Raw genomic sequence first — 19,228 nt, 5'->3', positions numbered from 1 at the left:
TCAACCAAAACACAACAAACATGTAACAAACAAATCAGGGTAATAAACACCTACAATAGGATATATTAACACTTTTATGCAGAAATTTGTTGTAAAAATTTTCTTTCGCATCTGTTCCTGACACATGCGTTTAGGGCTGGCTGCTCTGATAACAAACCCCGCCCACTCTGCTTTGTTCCTGGTCTGAGCTGCTGTGACGTAGATAACCGTAATAACTCCTATAACACCCAAAAGTGCAGATTTCGACCATAACCACGACTTAGGGTCATTTAAAAAGAGCACTGCACATCATAATGGCGGCTACAGTTTCAATGCTAAAGGTCTAAAAAAATTAAGTAGACTGTCCAGTGGGCCGGATTGAAAATCTCAATGGGTCGCATGTAGCCTGAGGGCCGTATTTTGCCCAGATCTGGCGTAGGTTAGACAAAATACCATTAGATAAGACCGCAGGCCTCATGTAATAATATTTTTTGTAAAAATAGACGTACGTTCAAATCCAGAAAACGTGAGCAAGGTTGTAATATTTGGTTGAATGCGATCTTTTACATTTAAACATCCCAACGCTCTCAAAAACGATACAAATGACTTTGACTCGTGTTTGATTACTCAATTCATTATTACAACCCAGGAAAGCTTCTTGCAGTAGCAACCGTACGTGGCCTAAAGTCGGGGCCTTCCTCACCGGTCTCTGGCAGCTGCTGTGACAGCAATAGGCGGCTGAATGGTCGCCCACATACATTTATAGACAACATCACAAATATGAATATATTGTGAAGCATCAAAAAACATTGGAGAAAAAAAAATGGTGTCCTTGCCTTGATCTTTTTTAATTTTTTTAAATCAAATGTTGGCAAAGCCCAAACAACCACCTCTGTGTATCGCAAAATCCACATCCTGTAGAAATATATAGTACCTGTTACGCTGACAAAATGGCCGCACGCCAGGTTTTTATAACCTACTCAGTGGCCTAGGGGTTAGAGTGTCCACCCTGAAATCGGTAGGTCGTGAGTTCAAATCCCAAAGACTATAAAAAAAAATGGGACCCATTACTTCCCTGCTTGGCACTCAGCATCAAGGTTTGGAATTGGGGGTTAAATCACCATAAATGATTCCCGGGCGCGGCACCGCTGCTGCCCACTGCTCCCCTCACCTCCCAGGGGGTGAACAAGGGGATGAGTCAAATGCAGAGAATAATTTCGCCACACCTAGTGTGTGTGTGACAATCATTGGTACTTTAACTTTTTAACTTTTTTGTGCGTAAGCAATCCTAATACATGAGTCCCCAGGTGTGTACTTTGTTGTAGTGTTTGTTTACAGAGTGGCATTGCTAATGAGCAGCTTGGCATGCACAGAATTTAGCAGTGTTTTCATTGATCGATCCATGGATGGCTTTATATTCCTAAAGAGCAAATAAATCAAACAATGTACTAATATGATCCAATTCAAGAAACTAGAAATTCAAGAAAATGTTTACAAAGTACAAACCCCAAAACCAGTGAAGGTGGCACATTGTGTAAAAGATAAATAAAAACAGAATACAATGATTTGCAAATCCTTTTCAACTTATATTGAATTGAATAGACTGCAAAGACAAGATTCTTAACGTTCAACTTGGAAAACTATATTTTTGGCAAACATTAGCTCATTTGGAATTTGATGCCTGCAACATGTTTAGAAAAAGCTAGCAAAATTAGCAAAAAAGACTGAGAAAGTTGAGGAATGCTCATCAAACCCTTGTTTGGAACATCCCACAGGTGAACAGGCTAATTGGGAAAAGGTGGGTGCCACGATTGGGTATAGAAGGAGCTTCCATGAAATGCTCAGTCAATCACAAACAAGGATGGGGCGAGGGTCACCACTTTGTGAACAAATGCGTGAGCAAATTGTTGAACAGTTTAAGAACATTTCTCAATGAGCTATTGCAAGGAATTTAGGGATTTCACCATGTATGGTCCGTATTATCATCAAAAAGCCCAGAGAATCTGGAGAAATCACTACATGTAAACAGCAAGGCTGAAAACCAACAATGAATGCCCGTGACCTTCGATTCCTCAGGCATTAAAGCAACATCAGTGTGTAAAGGATATCACCACATGGGTCAGTAATACTTCAGAAAACCACTGTCAGTAACTACAGTTGGTCGCTACATTGGTAAGTGCAAGTTAAAACTCTACTATGCAAAGCCAAAGCCATTTATCAACAACACCCAGAAACGCTGCTAGCTTCGCTGGGCTCGAGCTCATTTACGATGGACTGATTCAAATTGGGAAAGTGTTCTGTGGTCCCGACAAGTCCACAATTCATTTTTTTGAAAATGTGGACGTTGTATCCTCCGGACCAAAGAGGAAAAGAACCATCCGGATTGTTATAGACGCAAAGTTCAAAAGCCAGCATCTGTGATGGTATGGGAGTGTATTAGTGCGCAAGGCATGGGTAACTTACACATATGTGAAGGCACCATTAATGCTGAATGGTACCTACAGGTTTTGGAGCAACATATGTTGCCAATCAAGCAATGTCTTTTACATGGACACCCCTGCTTATTTCAGCAAGACAAAGAGTGTGGTTACTAGACTGGCGCCTGCCTGTAGTCCAAACCTGTCTCCCATTGGAGATGTGTGGTGCAATATGAAGCCTAAAATACCACAACGGAGCAACTTAAGCTGTACATCAAGCAAGAATGGGAAATAATTCCACCTGAAAAACTTCAAAAATTGGTCTCCTTAGTTCCCAAATGTTTACTGAGTGTTGTTAAAAGGAAAGGCCATGTAACACAGTGGTAAAAATGCCCCTGTGCCGACTTTTTTGCAATGTGTTGCTGCCATGAAATTCTAAGTTAATGATTATTTGCAAAAAAAAAAATTAGTTTGTCAGTTCGACCGTCTTGTCCATCCATCCATCCATTTCCTACCGCTTGTTCCCTTTGGGGTCGCGGGGGGCACTGGTGCCTATCTCAGCTACAACCGGGTGGAAGGCGGTGTACACCCTGGACAAGTCACCAACTCATCGCAGTAAATATCTTGTCTTTGCAGTCTATTCAATTGAATATAAGTTGAAAAGCATTTGCAAATAATTGTATTCTTTTGTTTTTTACTATTTACACAATGTGCCAACTTCACTGGTTTAGGGTTTTGTGCGTTGTGTTAATTATGGTGCTTATTAGTCCAGGTAAGGATGCAGGTGTGGATTTGCAGCCTCTGAGTACGTGGGACAGAGTTGTTGAAGAAGGCCCGCAGAGTGCTGTTCCTACACGCACCCAAGGGTCTCTTTTATCGACTGCGAACATCGCTTTCACCACATTGCAGAATTACAAGTCGGCCTTGCTCAGCACTGCGTTTAAATGTGTGTGTGTGTGTGTGTGTGTGTGTGTGTGTGTGTGTGTGTGTGTGTGTGTGTGTGTGTGTGTGTGTGTGTGTGTGTGTGAGCAAGTGTCACGGAGCCACCGTGGGCCGCTATGGGACAACTGTCGGTAAATCTGATGCCAGGAAAAAAAGAAGTTTAAGTTATGCCGCAGCTGACCTTTGGTGGGCCTTAGGAAGATGGATGCTGCTCGGGTTATCGATGGAACTTTAGTGGGCTGAACCAGCGAGGGAAGGCGGGCATCTTTCTTTGTGGGCTCCCTGCAGGCTGCCACTGAATGAATAAGTAAGTAGTCTGCATGACAGAGACCCCAAACGCTGGGCACACGGTCTTTAATTCATTTGGGTCTGGACCTAAAGTCACTCTGTTCAGATCCGCTCTATCATTCTCCCTTTTCAGTGTGTGCAATATTACAATCAACGTATTTGTTTTTTTCCCCTAAACTCTGGCTTGTTATGTCTCAATCTAAAATTACCCAGTACCAGGAAGCCATTAGTGCATTAAATAGATTGTTTTCAATGAACTAGAAAATTCATTTTCGCTGTAAATTATCCATCCATCCATTTTCTACCGCTTATTCCCTTTCGGGATCGTGGGGGGTGCTGGCGCCTATCTCAGCTACAATCGGGCGGAAGGCGGGGTACACCCTGGACAAGTCGCCACCTCATCACAGGGCGCTGTAAATTACTGTGGGGCAAAAAAGTATTTAGTCAGCCACCGATTGTGCAAGTTCTCCCACTTAAAATGATGACAGAGGTCTGTAATTTTCATCATAGGTACACTTCAACTGTGAGAGACAGAATATGAAATGATGTTTCCACCCCCATGCTTCACAGCAGGTATGGTGTTCTTGGGATGCAACTCAGTATTCTTCTTCCTCCAAACACGACGTGTTGAGTTTATACCAAAATGGATACATGGATGATACAGCAGAGGATTGGGAGAAAGTCATGTGGTCAGATGAAACCAAAATAGAACTTTGTGGTATAAACTCAACTCGTCGTGTTTGGAGGAAGAAGAATACTGAGTTGCATCCCAAGAACACCATACCTACTGTGAAGCATGGGGGTGGAAACGTCATGCTTTGGGGCTGTTTTTCTGCTAAGGGGACAGGACGATTGATCCGTGTTAAGGAAAGAATGAATGGGGCCATGTATCGTGAGGTTTTGAGCCAAAACCTCCTTTCATCAGTGAGAGCTTTGAATGGTTGACCAAATACTTATTTTCCACCATAATTTACAAATAAATTCTTTAAAATTCCTACAATGTGAATTCCTGGATATTTTTTTTCAGATTCTGTCTCTCACAGTTGAAGTGTACCTATGATGAAAATTACAGACCTCTGTCATCATTTTAAGTGGGAGAACTTGCACAATCGGTGGCTGACTAAATACTTTTTTGCCCCACTGTATGTGTGAATGTTGCAGGGCCTAAGCCAAATCGAAATGCTAACAGTTAGCATGCTGGCCAGATAGCGCCAAGTCAATCAATCAGTGTTTATTTATATAGCCCTAAATCACAAATGTCTCAAAGGGCTGCACAAGCCACAACCACATCCGCGGTACAGAGCCCACATAAGGGCAAGGAAAAACTCACCCCAGTGGGACGTCAGTGACAATGACTATGAGAAACCTTGGAGAGGACCGCATATGTGGGCAGATGTTCTCCCGAAAATGTGTTTGTCATTCTGTTTTGGTGTGGGTTCACATTGTGGCGCATATTTGTAACAGTGTTAAAGTTGCTTGTACGGCCACCCTAAATGGGACCTGTATGGCTGTTGACCAAGTATGGATGGCATTCACTTATTTGTGTCACATATATTAAGTGACTGAGCCGGCACACTGTTTGTACAGAGGGATAGCTGACGTGAAGACAGGTTGTAAAGGACAGTAAAGGCAGTGCCTGAAAGGCATGCCGCCAATATTGCTGTCCGGGTGAAAATCGGGAGAAAATCAGGAGAATGTTTGCCCCGGTAAATTTTCAGGAGGGGCACTGAAATTCGGGAGTCTCCCGGGAAAAACGGGAGGGTTGGCAAGTATGTGTATACCTACTAAATTAGCTAACTAAAGCTACTATTCTAACGTTAGCATGCTTAAAGTATCATTCGTCAAGTATACTAACAACGTTTTTGACGCTGAGGTGTATTCTTACATAATTAGTTAAAGGGGAACATTATCACAATTTCAAAAGTGTTAAAAACAATAAAATTCAGTTCCCAGTGGCTTGTTGTATTTTTTGAAGTTTTTTTCAAAATTTTACCGGTCCCCGAATATCCCTAAAAAAAGTTTTAAAGTGCTTGATTTTCGCTATTTGCGATGCGACTATCCATTTCCCTGTGACGTCACACAGTGCTGCCAATGTAAACAAACAATGGCGAATACCACAGCAAGATATAGCGACATTAGCTCAGATTCAGACTCGGATTTCAGCGGTTTAAGCGATTCAACAGATTACCCATGTATTGAAATGGATGGTTGGAGTATGAAAGTATTGAAGAAGAAATTGAAGGTATTGAGTGAATAGCTATTGACGCTATTCATAGCCATAGCATGGCCGAATAGCTGCGTTAGCATCGCCGGTAAAATGTGTGGACCAAACGATCAGGGCTTTCGCATCTCTTAACACTGGAGCAACTTAAATCCTTCGATTGGTAAGTGTTTTTTTCGCATTAAATGTGGGTGGAAGGAAACGTAATTATAGTTGCAAATGCATCTGCGGGTTATCCATACATCTCTGTGCCATGTCTGCTTTAGCACCGCCGTTAAATAGCATGTTAGCATCGATTAGCATAGTATGTTAGCATCGATTGGCTGGCAGTCAACATCAACAAAACTCACCTTTGTGAATTCGTTGACTTTATAGTTGCAAATGCATCTGCAGGTTATCCATACATCTCTGTGCCATGTCTGCTTTAGCACCGCCGGTAAATAGCATGTTAGCGTCGATTAGCGTAGCATGTTAGCATCGATTAGCTGGCAGTCACGCCGCAACCAAATATGTCTGATTAGCACATAAGTCAACATCAACAAAACTCACCTTTGTGATTTTGTTGAATTTATCGTTGCAAATGCATCTGCAGGTTATCCATACATCTCTGTGCCATGTCTGCCTTAGCATCGCCGGTAAAATGTGGAGACACTCTGGCACATTTAATGGGGGTCTGGCGGCAGACACTTTCGCATCTTCGGGCCAGTGGTGCAACTTGAATCCCTCCTTGTTAGTGTTGTTGCATCCTCCGACAACACACCGACAAGGCATGATGTCTCCAAGGTTCCAAAAAAATAGTTGAAAAAACGGAAAATAACAGAGCTGAGACCCAATGTTTGCAATGTGTTGAAAATAAAAATGGCGGCTGTATTACCTCGGAGACGTCACGTTCTGACGTCATCGCAAAAAGAGCGATAAACAGAAATGTGTTTAATTCGCCAAAATTCACCCATTTAGACTTCGGAGATTGGTTAAAATAATATATGGTCTTTTTTCTGCACCATCAAGGTATATATTGACGCTTACATAGGTCTGGTGATAATGTTCCCCTTTAACTAAAGCTACTATAGGAATGCTAGCTTGCCAGCAAGTATCGGTCGTCAGGTACAATAACAACATATTGGACGCTCAGGTGTTTTGCTAAGTTAAGATACTATACTAACGTTAGCATGGAAACAATTATTATTCATCAGGTACACTGACAACATATTGGACACTGAGGTGTATACCTACAGAATTAGTTAACAAAAGCTACTATACTAACGTGTTAGCATGGTAACAAGTATCGATCGTCGAATACACTAACAACATATTTGACGCTAAGGTGTATACCTACAAAATTAGCTAACTAAAGCTACTTTACTAAAGGTGGCATGCTAACAAGTACGTATAATTCGACAAGTATACTAACAACATATTTGACACTCAAGTATATATCTACAAAATTAACTAACTAAAGCTACTTTACTAATGTTACCATGCTAGCAAATATAATTTGTCAAGTACACTAACATTTTAAACGCTGAAGTGTATACCTACACAATTAGCAAACTAAAGCAACTGTACTAAAGTTAGTATGCTCACAAGTATCATTCGTCAAGTACACTAAAAGCATATTTGACACTGAGGTGTATACTTACAAAATTAACTAGCTACTTTACTAATGTTACCATGCTAACAAATATAATTCGTCAAGTACACCTAAAAAATTAGCAAACTAAAGTTACTGTACTAATGTTAGCATGCTAACATGTATTATTCGTTAAGTACACTAACAACATTGTACGCTGCAGTGTATACCTAGAAAATTAACAAACTAAAGCAACGATACTAATGTTAGTTTGCTAACAAGTATCATTAGTCAAGTACACTAAAAGCATATTTGACGCTGAGGTTTATACCTACAAAATTAGCTCACTAAAGCTACTATACTAATGTTAGCATGCTAACATGTATCATTCGTTAAGTACACTAACAACATTGGATACTAAGGTGTATACCTACAAAATTAGCTAGCTAAAGCTACTTTACTAAAGGTAGCATGCTAACATGTATCATTTGTCAAGTATACTAACTACTTATTTAACACTGAGGTATATACCTACAAAATTAACTAGCTACTTTACTAACGTTACCATGCTAACAAATATAATTCGTCAAGAACACTTACAAAATTTGCAAACTAAAGCAACTATACTAATGTTAGTATGCTAACAAGTATCATTCGTCAAGGACACTAAAAACATATTTGACGCTGAGGTGTATACCTACAAAATTAGCTCACAAAGCTACTATACTAATGTTAGCATACTAACATGTATCATTTGTTAAGTACACTAACAACATTGAGGTGTATATCTACAAAATTAGCTAACTAAAGCTACTTTACTAAAGGTAGTATGCTAACATGTATCATTTGTCAAGTATACTAACTACATATTTGATACTGAGGTATATACCTACAAAATTAACTAGCTACTTTACTAAAGGTAGCATACTAACATGTATCATTTGTCAAGTATACTACCTACATATTTGACACTGAGGTATATACCTACAAAATTAACCAGCTACTTTACTAATGTTAGCATGCGAACAAATATAATTTGTCATGTACATCTAAAAAATTAGCAAACTAAAGCTACTGTACTAATGTTAGTATGCTAACATGTATTATTCGTTAAGTACACTAACAACATTGTACGCTGCAGTGTATACCTACAAAATTAGCAAACTAAAGCAACTATACTAATGTTAGTATGCTAACAAGTATTATTCGTCAAGTACACTAAAAGCATATTTGACGCTGAGGTCAATACCTACAAAATTAGCTCACTAAAGCTACTATACTAATGTTAGCATGCTAACATGTATCATTTGTTAAGTATACTAACAACATTGGATACTAAGGTGTATACCTACAAAATTAGCTAACTAAAGCTACTCTACTAAAGGTAGCATGCTAACATGTATCATTTGTCAAGTATACTAACTACATATTTGACACTGAGGTATATACCTCCAAAATTAACTAGCTACTTTACTAACGTTACCATGCTAACAAATTTAATTCGTCAAGTACACTTACAAAATTAGCAAACTAAAGCAACTATACTAATGTTAGTATGCTAACAAGTATCATTCTTCAAGGACACTAAAAACATATATGACACTGAGGTGTATACTTACAAAATTGACTCACTAAAGCTACTATACTAATGTTAGTATGCTAACAAGTATCATTCGTCAAGGACACTAAAAACATATATGACACTGAGGTGTATACTTACAAAATTGGCTCACTAAAGCTACTATACTAATGTTAGTATGCTAACAAGTATTATTTGTCAAGTACACTAAAAGCATATTTGATGCTGAGGTCAATACCTACAAAATTAGCTCACTAAAGCTACTATACTAATGTTAGCATGCTAACATGTATCATTTGTTAAGTATACTAACAACATTGGATACTAAGGTGTATACCTACAAAATTAGCTAACTAAAGCTACTTTACTAAAGGTAGCATGCTAACATGTATCATTTGTCAAGTATACTAACTACATATTTGACACTGAGGTATATACCTCCAAAATTAACTAGCTACTTTACTAACGTTACCATGCTAACAAATTTAATTCGTCAAGTACACTTACAAAATTAGCAAACTAAAGCAACTATACTAATGTTAGTATGCTAACAAGTATCATTCTTCAAGGACACTAAAAACATATATGACACTGAGGTGTATACTTACAAAATTGGCTCACTAAAGCTACTATACTAATGTTAGTATGCTAACAAGTATCATTCGTCAAGGACACTAAAAACATATATGACACTGAGGTGTATACTTACAAAATTGGCTCACTAAAGCTACTATACTAATGTTAGTATGCTAACAAGTATCATTCGTCAAGGACACTAAAAGCATATTTGACGCTGAGGTTTATACCTACAAAATTAGCTCACTAAAGCTACTATGCTAATGTTAGCATGCTTACATGTATCATTTGTTAAATACACTAACAACATTGGATGCTAAGGTGTATACTGTCACGCCAAATGTGTTCCGCCCAACAAAAATCTTCCCTTTGGAAGACATTTGGCATGACAGCCCCTCTAATGCCTGAAGGACCCCAATGAGGGCGTGATAATACCAAGTTATATGACTCGAAAGGGTTACAGCTGCAAAATTAGCGAAGAAAAAATAGCTTGAAAGGTTAGCATGCTGGAATGCTAATATTTTTTCCTCACCGTTATTTTTCACCAATGACAATCTGCCAATTGTAATGCTTTTAAAACAGGCAGCTGTGTGGGCTGCTTTAAGGTCCTTCCACCCTCATTGGGGTCCTTCAGGCATTAGAGGGGCTGTCACGCCAAATGTCTTCCGGGGGGAAGGTTTTTGTAGAGGGGAAGAAATTTGGCATGACACTACCTACAAAATTAGCTAACTAAAGCTACTTTTTTATAGGTAGCATGCTAACATGTATCATTTGTCAAGTATACCAACTACATATTTGACACTGAAGTGTATACCTACAAAATTACCTAACTAAAGCTACTTTACTAACGTTAGCATGCTAACATGTATCATTCGTTAAGTACACTAACAACATTGGACGCTGAGGTGTATACCTACACAATTAGCTAACTAAAGCAATTATACCAATGTTAGCATGCTAACAACATATTGGACACTGAGGTTTATACCTGCAAAATTAGCTAACTAAAGCTCCTATACTAACAAGTATCATCCATCAGGTACACTAACAACATATTTGACGCTGAGGTGTATACTTACAAAATTAGCTAACTAAAGGTAATATGCTAACATTAGCATGCTAACAAGCATCATTCGTCAGGTGCACTAAAAACATATTGAACGCTGAGGTGTATACCTGCAAAATTTGCAAAAAAGCTAGCTTCATAACAGTAGAATGCTAAGGCGGTGAGCTACTAAACAAATTCAAATTGAGACCACATAGAAGGCTCATGTTCCAACAAATTTCATGTCGTGTGTGGCGGTATCTAGCATATCCATGATGTTTTGTGCATGAATTAAAAAGCATAACATGAATAGTGACTCACAAGCCTTGAGAAGATGAGAATGTCAACGTTGGAAGTGTGGGAGCGACATGCATTGTTTAAACATCTACTGTTGGATAGCAACACGTCTTCAAAGCCATTGTGGAAAGTTCTGGATAGTGTGTGGACGTGTTCTACTGCATTCTTTGTTGCTGGTGAAAGTTCTATATGTGGGTTGGGCGGAATCATTCTACGAAAATGAAATGCAGCCAAAGATCATCTATCAAAGACAAGTGTTTTGTTGTTTGTAAAGCCTTATTGCAAAACATGCCATTACCTCTTCAAACTATTCAAAAATCATCAACACGGCTGCAAGCTTCAATGTTTTTTAGGCTTTCTCTTGCAACGTTCCCTGTAATTTTTTTCATTTGTCTGAGAAAATGCACAAAACGGCTACAAGCATTCAGTGCACCACATGAGAGCAACAACAAACACTGTGGCTCCACCAGCAACACACCTGTCCCCAACCGTTAAATGTCCTAGTATTATAACCAAATAACAGCAGCCATTATTTTCTAATCGAGGTGATTTTGTCCTGATCCGCTACTTGGATAATGTCATATTCTGGTATTGTTCTGTTTTGTATCACATCCTGTTTGGTATTTTTCTTCCTTTGTTTCTTGTGGCACTTCCTTTTTGTTTCCGTTTCCATAGCTACGCATTTAGTGTCACCTGCCTCCTGTTTTTCACGCGCACCTGCTTTGTGATTATCACGTTTTTTTAAGCCTGCCCTTTTTGTTCATTCGATCTCGCATTCTAGTTTCTGTTCGATGCAACAGGTGACGTCGCTGATTCCCGATTGTGGTAAAAGACTTTTTGTACTCATTAGCTTCCACGCTACTCCTTTGCTTGTTCCCTAGCTCACATGCTAGCTCTTTTTGTTCTTTCTAGCTCCCATGCTAGTTCTGTTTATTTTGCCTTTAGTGCCTTGTGCAAGTGTTTCTGTTCTTGGTTTTTGTTAGTTTTAATAAATCTTCATTTCCTACCTTCACGCTGTGTCCATATCCGACTGCATCATTCGAGAGAACGAACCATCGCCACAATGCCAGCCAACCGTCACAGATTTGGCCCACTTATAATGAAAGTAGCTATCTATGTCCAGGTGGGGGTCCTGATGTTGAAATCATTTCGTTTTCGTTCCCCTTAAAACATTCAGATGTTGCACAATGAGATGTAAACTGTAACAAAAGCATGGGTTAAAGTTTACATTCCTGTAACACACTGTCTTTAAAATATACGATTACAGTTTATATTAGCGTTTCTGTATTTTAGTAACAGCATTTCATGATTAATACAAGTAAAAAGTATGTTGTATTAAAATTACTAAGTACAATTTTATCAGAAAGTTCCTGAAGTGAATGTGACGGAGGAAATGTAGCGCATTACTAACCCACCTCTGTCTTCAACTGATGTTTTCCCGAACATGCTTGAGGAAATCTGGATGCTATGAGTCACCACGGACTCCAAAGGCGGAAGCACGCACATTTTCAGGACTTATGCAGATCCCAAATACAGATCAGCGGGTAAAAAAAGTTGCTTTTGCATAATATTGCGAAACAAAACGCCAGATAATATGTCTTACTTTATACACACCCCATAATAATACTGGTATGTTGAAGCACAGTACAATCCATCAACCGGTGCGGCTTCATAGCTTACCAAAGTTGTACTAAAACATTTTGATACATTTTTGAGCAGCGTGTGTAATGTTCTATATTTTCAATGGATCATATTAATTTTTGGTGTTGTTTCAAAAGATGGAGCTATCTGTTTTAATGCCATTCAGACTTTACTTCAATCAATAACGGAGCAGCATCTTCTCATCCGTGGCTCACTAGTGCAACAACAACACCGGAAATGTGTCCCGAGAAAAAATGTCAGACCAGAACTCTTTTATAACTAAAGTTCCGTTGGTGATTTATTTAAACCCACTACACTGGTATGTTTTTAGCGCTTCTATAGCGAGATATAAGTTAGAACTTTACACTACTTTATATTAGAAATGGCAACAACAGAGGGTTTTCCATAACAAGAAAACAGAGAAAAAGAAGAAGCTTATTGACTACATTGTTGGCACGAACTACAAAGGCGGACGCACACTTATTTTCAGGACTTTTGCACATCTCAAATACAGATCAGCAGGTATCAGAAGGTAAGAAAAGTTGCTTTTGCATAATATTGTGAAACAAAACGTCAGATAGTATGGTTGCCATTTGACTACGGTGCGACTTCAAAGTCGTACTTAAACATTTTGACAGATTTTTGAGCACCGTGTGTAATGTTCTTTATTTTCAATGGAACATTTAAAGTTTTGGTGTTGTTTACTTGTGTCATATTGCAGTCTAAACATACTGTATCTCTTATGTGTGACTGCCATTTACTGGTCACACTTATCATTACACCATGTACCAAATAAATTACCTTCGAGGTCGGTACGCACAACCAGAATTATCTGTTTCAATACATGCGTAATCTGTTGAATTGCTTAAGCCGCTGAAATCCGAGTCTGAATCCGAGCTAATGTCGCTATATCTTGCTGTGGTAACCGCCATGTTGTTTGTATTGGCAGCCCTGTATGACGTCACAGGGAAATGGATAGTGGTTTCGAATATAGCGAAAATAGGGCACTTTAAAGCTTTATTTAGGGATATTCCGGGACCGGTAAAGTTTTGAAAAAAACTTCAAAAAATACAACAAGCCACTGGGAACTGATTTTTATTGTTTTTAACCCTTTTGAAATTGTGATAATGTTCCCCTTTAAGTGCGCCTCATAGTCCGAAAAATAGCTCTGTGTTGCCGGGTTGTTGTCTAAATGTGTGTTTTATAAACCAAAAGACTTCTGCATAAATCGGCAGATGAAACCGATGTCAATCTGTCCTCCACTTAATTAGCGGCGCCAATAATAATGCATTTTGTCAGTCGGACAGAAATGTGCAAGTGAGATGCTGTTTCCAGCAATTATCTCAGCCCCATCCTTCCTGCAGCATACGGCCAAGAAGACAGCACAATCGTCTCTTCTTCCCCCCCAGTCAATGTCAATGATTGTAGTCCTCTCAGTGCAGTGTCCTTTTAATGGAAACATAATATATTCCATAAGGTTCTCGTGTCCTCTCCACTCCGTCAATGTTAACAACTGAGCATAGTAGTGGCCGTGGACGTGCCAGCCTGCCGACTGCCTTCATGTCCTGTGCTGCTCTGCCTTTGGGGGATAATCCACGCTGTGAAATTGAAGTGCGGTTCTGGGATGTAAGTTATTTTTCCTCACCTGCCGAGGGATTGAAAAAAGCCGCTTTCTCAGTGGGGGTTGACCCCTTGAAAGCAATCTGAACATCAAGATTAGATCCACGAGCTACAGCAGAAACGTGTGATTGTTTGCCACCCAAAAATAAGATAAATCATGCTGAGACTAAACTACCATCTCTTTTTTTTTTAACACAATCACTATGGCAACTGCAGATTGTCTACTTAAAGGGGAACATTATCACAATTTCAAAAGGGTTAAAAACAATAATCAGTTCCCAGTGGCTTGTTTTATTTTTCGAAGTTTTTTTCTAAATTTTACACCTCCCACAATATCCCTAAAAAAAGCTTTAAAGTTCTTGATCTTCGCTATTTGCGATGCGACTGTCCATTTCCCTGTGACGTCATACAGTGCTGCCAATACAAACAACATGGTGGTTACCACAGCAAGATATAGCGACATTAGCTCGGATTCAGACTCGGATTTCAGCGACTTAAGCGATTCAACAGATTACGCATGTATTGAAACAGATGGTCGGAGTATGTAGGCAGATAGCGAAAACGAAATTGAAGAAGAAATTGAAGCTATTGAGCGAATAGCTATTGACGCTATTCGGCCATAGCATGGGTGTACCTAATGAAGTGGCCCATAGCATGGCTGCCTTATTAGCATCGCCGGTAAAATGTGCAGACCAAACGATCAGGACTTTCCCATCTTGTGACACTGGAGCAACTTAAATCCGTCGATTGGTAAGTGTTTGTTTCGCATTAAATGTGGGTATCTAGTTTCAAATGTACATACAGCTAGCATAAATAGCATGTTAGCATCGATTAGCGTAGCATGTTAGCATCGATTAGCTGGCAGTCATGCCGTGACCAAATATGTGTGATTAGCACATAAGTCAACAACATCAACAAAACTCACCTTTGTGATTTCGTTGACCTAATCGTTGCAAATGCATCTGCAGGTTATCCATACATCTGTGTGCCATGTCTGTCTTAGCATCGCCGGTCAAATGTGGAGACACTCTGGCACATTCAATGGGGGTCTGGCGGCAGATTTCTTGCCAGTGGTGCAACTTGAATCCCTCACTGTTAGTGTTGTTACACACTCCGACAACACACCGACGAGGCATGATGTCTCCAAGGTTCCAAAAAATAGTCGAAAAAACGAAAAATAACAGAGCTGAGACCCGGTGTTTGTAATGTGAAAATGAAAATGGCGGATTGACTACCTCGGTGACGTCACGTTCTGACGTCATCGCTAAAAGACCGATAAACAGAAAGGCATTTAATTTACCAAAATTCCCCCATTTAGAGTTCGGAAATCGGTTAAAAAAATATATGGTCTTTTTTCTGCAACATCCAAGTATATATTGACGCTTACATAGGTTTGGTGATAATGTTCCCCTGTATGATACTCGTGGACCAGCCAGGACACCCCGCCATATCGCATAGCAATAGGTGGTCATTTTAGTAACACAACGTTATCCGCACAATGAAGTGGAATAATTTGAGTTACAATAAGCCAGTCTTATCTAACACAACTACGGTGTTTTAAGGCACACTTAAAATCCCTTACAGGGGAACATTATCACCAAACCTATGTAAGAGTCAATATATACCTTGATGTAGCAGAAAAAAGACCATACATTTTTTTAACCGATTTCCGAACTCTAAATGGGAGAATTTTGGCGAATTAAACGCGTTTCTATTATTCGCTCTCAGAGCGATGATGTCACAACGTCCGCCATTTTCTCAAACACATTACAAACATCGAGTCAAATCAGCTCTGTTATTTTCCGTTTTTTCGACTGTTTTCCGTACCTTGGAGACATCATTCCTCGTCGGTGTGTTGTAACAACACGATCAGGGACGGATTCAAGTTGACTTACGTGGAGTGTGCTTCGATTAGCACGGCATGCTAATCGATGCCAACATGCTATTTAGGCTAGCTGTATGTACATTTGTAGCTATATTTGCATCCATCCTTTCTCTCCACCCACATTTAAAGCCAAACAAACACTTACCAATCGACCGATTTGAGTTGCCCCAGTGTCACAAGATGCGAAAGTTCCGATCGTTTAGTCTGCACATTTTACCGGCGATGCTAAGGCAGACATGGCACAGAGATGTATGGACATCCTGCAACACTCAATCGAAGGTGATCGCCGAATAGCGTCAAAAGCTATTCGCTCAATAGCTTCAGTTTCTTCTTCAATTTCGTTTTCGCTATCTGCCTCCATACTCCAACCAAGCGTAATCTATTGAATCGCTTAAGCCACTGAAATCCGAGTTTGATTCCGAGCTAATGTCGCTATATCTTGCTGTGCTATCAGCCATGTTGGCATCACTAAATGACGTCACAGGAAAATGGACGATGGAATTAAAGATAGCAAAAATCAAGCACTTTAAAGCCTTTTTTCGGGATATTCCATGATGGGTAAAATTTTTAAAAAAACTTCGAAAAATAAAATAAGCCACTGGGAACTGATTTTTATTGGTTTTAACCCTTCTGAAATTGTGATAATGTTCTCCTTTAATTTTCTCGATTTTGCGCCTTATCACCCAGTGCGCCTGATGTACGGAATATTTCTGGTTGGGCTCACCGGCCTCAAATCAATTTGGTGTGGTACGTGGTGTAATGATAAATGTGACCACCAATGTCACACATACGTAAGAATTAAGCGTGGACTGCAGGTTGACACCGGTTCAATAAATGATGCTACCAAGTGCCCGTAAGCAAGCAACACCAGACCTTTGATGTTTCATTGAGAATATAGAACATTACACACGGTGCTCAAAAATCCGTCAAAATGTTTTAGTGCCACTTTGGTAAGCTATGAAGCCGCCCTGCTTGATGTAGCGCAGAGCATTACGGCTACCGTAGTCAGACGTACTGTGCTTCAACACACGGGTACTATTATGATGAGTGTTTAAGAACCCCAAGATGGCATCTATTAAGACAGTGGTCCCCCAACCTTTTTGTCAACGCTTAATAATTTGTCCCGCGGCCTGGGGGGGGTGTCCTTTTTTTTTATTTTTATTTTTTTTATTCTTTGTCATGAAAAAGGGACGTTTATGTCATGAAAAGGGGAGTTTTTTGTGGTTGGTGCACTTTTTGTAAGTGTATATTGTGTTTTTTATGTTGATTTAATAAAAAAAAAAAAAAAAAAAAAAAAGAAATTTATTTTATTTATTTTTTTTTTATACGGCCCGGTGGTTGGGGACCACTGTATTAAGAGACACATTATCTGGCATTTTGTTTTGCAATAATTTGCAAAGGCAACTCTTCTTACCTTTTGGTTCCTGCTCTTGTGTGTTTGGGATCTGCATAAGTTCTACTGTACTGTGCTTCGACATACGGGCATTATTTTGATGTTTGTTTAAGCACCCCAAATGACACCTATTAGGAGACATATTATCTGGCATTTTTTTGGCAATATGCAAAATCTATTTTTCGTACCTTTTGGTTCCTGCTCTTACGTATTTTGGATTTGCATAAATTGTAGTTTGCGCCGTAGCCAATTAGCGCCTTCTTTTTTTCTATCTTCTTGTTATGGGGAATTAATCCTCCGCTGTCCATTTCTAATACAAAGTAACTTGCAGGTCTAACTTATATCTGTGTGTAGACTCTCTACGCGAGCGCTAAAAACTACAACATGGCTGCCGGCAAGAAGACGCAGACAAAGTGGAGGCACGTAAATAAGACCGCCCACAAAACGGGGCATCCTGAAGAGACGGAAAGAAAGCGGCTTGAAAATGGTGCGTAAAACATAAGCTATGCATACACACATCACAATCAAAAGGTAAACATCACAGTTACACGCTTGTAAAAATAAAATATATTGTAACTAAATGACCTAACGTTAAGTCAGTGAAGGACCACACATGTCATGAACCTGGCTCTTCATCATCAGTCGTCATTAATCAATCAATGCCCAACACCCGGATACGTGCGCCTCAATGAAGATTGCACACCAACATGTGCGCCGCTGTGCGCGAAATAACGATCGCCCCCCTCCCCCAAGTATGGCCGCTTGCCAAATCCAACGATTAAAGGCCGACTGAAATTACATTTTCTTATTCAAACGGGGATAGCAGGTCCATTCTATGTGTCATATTTGATCCTTTCGCGATATTGCCATATTTTTGCTGAAAGGATTTAGTAGAGAACATCCACGATAAAGTTTGCAATCTTTGGTCGCTAATAAAAAAAAAACTTGCCTTTACCGGAAGTCGCAGACGATGACGTCACCCGTGTGAGGGCTCCTCACATCCTCACATTGTTTATAATTGGAGCCTCCGACAAAAAGAGCTATTCGGACCGAGAAATCGACAATTTCCACATTAATTTGAGCGAGGATGAAAGATTCGTGGCTGAGGATATTAATAGCGAAGGACTAGAAAAACAAATAAAAATAAAATAAAGTTAAAAAAAAAAGGCGATTGCATTGTGAGCGATTCAGATGTTTTTAGACACATTTACTAGGATAATTCTGGGAAATCCCTTATCTTTCTATTGTGTTGCTAGTGTTTTAGTGAGTTAAATAGTACCTGATAGTCGGAGGGGTGTGTCCACAGGTGTGTTGACGCCAGTCTCTGAGGGGAGTCGACGTCAGCTGCGTGGATGGCGCCAGCTCAGCTGATCTCCGGTAGGAGGCGACTTTTTACCACAATTTTCTCACCGAAACCTGATGGTTGACAAGTGGTCGGGAACCATGTTCGCTTGACCACTCTGATCCATAGTAAAGCTTCACCTCCGGGAATTTTAATCAAGGAATCACTGTGTGTTTGTGTGGCTAACGGCTAAAGCTTCCCAACTCCATCTTTCTACTTTGACTTTTTCATTATTAATTGAACAAATTGCAAAAGATTCAGCAACACAGATGTCCAGAATACTGTGTAATTGCACGATGAGAAGAGACGACTTTCAGCCGCTAATGGTGCTGCGCTAATATGTCCCCTCCAACTCGAGACGTCACACGCACGCGTCATCATTCCGTGACGTTTTCAACAAGAAACTCCGCGGGAAATTTAAAATTGCAATTTA

The 19,228-nt window shown here is 39.7% G+C and overlaps 1 long non-coding RNA gene across 1 annotated transcript in view; it reads left to right on the top strand.

Moving 5' to 3' along the window:
- The window catches only part of LOC133568398 (uncharacterized), a 28,769-nt gene extending 9,845 nt beyond the window's left edge, over positions 1-18,924 (top strand). The window contains exon 3 of the long non-coding RNA XR_009809596.1: positions 18,760-18,924. This is a non-coding gene — a long non-coding RNA (uncharacterized LOC133568398). The remainder of the gene's footprint in view (positions 1-18,759) is intronic.
- Positions 18,925-19,228: the final 304 nt, after the last annotated feature.

This window comes from Nerophis ophidion, linkage group LG14 (genome assembly GCF_033978795.1).
Source record: "Nerophis ophidion isolate RoL-2023_Sa linkage group LG14, RoL_Noph_v1.0, whole genome shotgun sequence".
Taxonomy (NCBI): domain Eukaryota; kingdom Metazoa; phylum Chordata; class Actinopteri; order Syngnathiformes; family Syngnathidae; genus Nerophis; species Nerophis ophidion.
Note: the sequence above shows the minus strand (reverse complement) of the source record. Positions and strands in the feature narration are given on the sequence as shown.